Below are 3,305 nucleotides of genomic sequence, written 5' to 3' on the forward strand. Positions count from 1 at the left end.
CCTTCAGATTTGATGGAGAATTTAAAAGCTTTACAAACAAGCAAAAGCTAAGAGAGTTCAGCACCACAAAACAAGCATTACAACAAATGCTAAAAGAACTTCACAAGGCAAGGAACAGAAGACAAGGAAAAGACCTACAATAACAAACCCAAAACAATTAAGAAAATGGGAATAGGAATATACATATCGATAATTACCTTAAATGTAAATGGATTAAATGATCCAACCAAAAGACATAGACTGGCTGAATGGATACAAAAACAAGACCCGTATATATGCTGTCTACAAGAGACACACTTCAGACATAGGGACACATACAGACTGAAAGTGAAGAGATGGAAAAAGATATTCCATTCAAATGGAAACCAAAAGAAAGCTGGAGTAGCAATTCTCATATTGGAGAAAATAGACTTTAAAATAAAGACTATTACAAGAGACAAAGAAGAACACTACATAATGATCAAGGGATCGATCCAAGAAGATGATATAACAATTGTAAATATTGACACACCCAACATAGGAGTACCTCAATACAAAAGGCAAATAGTAACAGCAATAGAAGGGGAAATTGACAGTAATACATTCAAAGTAGGGGAGTTTAAAACCGCACTTTCACCAATGAACAGATCAACCAAAATGAAAATAAATAAGGAAACACAAGCTTTAAATGATACATTAAATAAGATGACCTTAATTGATATTTATAGGGCATTTTAACCAAAAAACAACAGAATACACATTTTTCTCAAGGGCTCATGGAACATTCTCCAGGATAGATCATATCTTGGGTCACAAATCATGCCTTGGTAGATTTAAGAAAATTGGAATTGTATCAGGTATCTTTTCTGACCACAATGCTATGAGACAAGATATCAATTACAGGAAAGGATCTGTAAAAAATACAAACACATGGAGGCTAAACAGTACACTACTTAATAACAAAGTGATCACTGAAGAAATCAAGGAGAAAATAAAAAAAATACCTAGAAAGAAATGACAATGGAGACACGACAACCCAAAACCTATGGGACACAGCATAAGCAGTCCTAACAGGGAAGTTTATAGCAATACAATCGTACCTTAAGAAACAGGAAACATCTCAAATACACAACATAATCTTGCAATTAAAGCAATTAGAGAAAGAAGAACAAAAAAATCCCCAAAGTTAGCAGAAGGAAAAAAATCATAAAGATGAGATCAGAAATAAATGAAAAAGAAATGAATGAAACAATAGCAAAGATCAATGATACTAAAAGCTGGTTCTTTGAGAAGATAAACAAAATTGATAAACCATTAGCCAGACTCATCAAGAAAAAAAGGGGAAGGCTCAAATCAATAGAATTAGAAATGAAACAGAAAAAGTAACAACTGACACTGCAGAAATACAAAAGATCATGAGAGATTGCTACAAGCAACTCTATGGCAATAAAATGGAAAACCTGGAAGAAATGGACAAATTCTTAGAAACGCACAACCTGCCAAGACTGAATCAGGAAGAAATAGAAAATATGAACAGACCAATCACAAGCACTGAAATTGAAACTGTGATTAAAAATCTTCCAACAAATAAAAGCCTGGACCAGTTGCCTTCACAGGCGAATTCTGTCAAACTTTTAGAGAAGAGCTAACACCTATCCTTCTCAAACTCTTCCAAAATATAGCAGAGGAAGGAACACTCCCAAACTCAATCTACGAGGCCACCATCACTATGATACCAAAACCAGACAAGGATGTCACAAAGAAAGAAACCTACAGGCCAATATCACTGATGAACATAGATGCAAAAATCCTCAACAAAATACTAGCAAACAGATTCCAACAGCATATTAAAAGGATGGTCTCCTGGGGTTTATTCCAGGAATGCAAGGATTCTTCAATATATGCAAATCAATCAACATGATACACCATATTAACAAATTGAAGGAGAAAAACCATATGATCATCTCAATAGATGCAGAGAAAGCTTTTGACAAAATTCATCACCCATTTATGATAAAAACCCTTCAGAAAGTAGGCATAGTGGGAACTTTCCTCAACATAATAAAGGCCATATATGACAAACCCACAGACAATATTGTCCTCAATGGTGAAAAACTGAAACCATTTCCACTAAGATAAGGAACAAGACAAGGCTGCCCACTCTCACCTCTCTTATTGAACATAGTTTTGGAAGTTTTAGCCACAGCAATCAGAGAAGAAAAAGAAATAAAAAGATTCCAAATCAGAAAAGAAGAAGTAAAGCTGTCACTGTTTGCAGATGACATGATACTATACATTGAGAATCCTAAAGATGCTACCAGAAAACTACTAGAGCTAATCAATGAATTTGATAAAGTAGAAGGATACAAAATTAATGCACAGAAATCTCTGGCATTCTTATCCACTAATGATGAAAAATCTGAAATTGAAATTAAGAAAACACTCCCATTTACCACTGCAACAAAAAGAATAAAATATCTAGGAATAAACCTACCTAAGGAGACAAAATCCTGTATGCAGACAATTATAAAACACTGATGAAAGAAATTAAAGATGATAAAAATAAGTGGAGAGATATACCATGTTCTTGGACAGGAAGAATCAGCATTGTGAAAATGACTGTACTACCCAAAGCAATCTACAGATTCAGTGCAATCCCTATCAAACTACCACTGTCATTTTTCACAGAACTAGAAAAAAAAATTCACAATTTATATGGAAACACAAAATACCCCGAATAGAGAAAGCAACTTTGAGAACGAAAAATGGAGCTGGAAGAATCAGACTCCCTGACTTCAGACTATACTACAAAGCTACCGTAATCAAGACAGTATGGTATTGGCACGAAAACAGAAATATAGATCAATGGAACAAGATAGAAAGCCCAGAGATAAACCTATGCACCTATGATCAACTAGTCTATGACAAAGTAGATAAGGATATACAATGGAGAAAAGACAGCCTCTTTAATAAGTGGTGCTTGGGAAACTGGACAGCTACATGTAAAAGTATGAGATCAGAACACTCCCTAACACCATACATAGAAATAGATTCAAAATGTATTAGAGACCTGAATATAAGAGCAGACACTCTCTAACTCTTAGAGGAAAACATAGGAAGAACACTTTTTGACATAAATCACAGCAGGATCATTTTTGATCCACCTCCTAGAGTAATGGAAATAAAAACAAAAATAAACAAATGGGACCTATTGAAACTTCAATGTTTTTGCACAGCAAAGGAAACCATAAAGAAGATGAAAAGACAACCCTCAGAATGGGAGAAAATATTTGCAAATGATTCAATGGACAAAGGATTACTCTCCA

The sequence above is a fragment of the Mesoplodon densirostris genome, chromosome 15, assembly GCF_025265405.1.
Source record: "Mesoplodon densirostris isolate mMesDen1 chromosome 15, mMesDen1 primary haplotype, whole genome shotgun sequence".
NCBI lineage: Eukaryota > Metazoa > Chordata > Mammalia > Artiodactyla > Ziphiidae > Mesoplodon > Mesoplodon densirostris.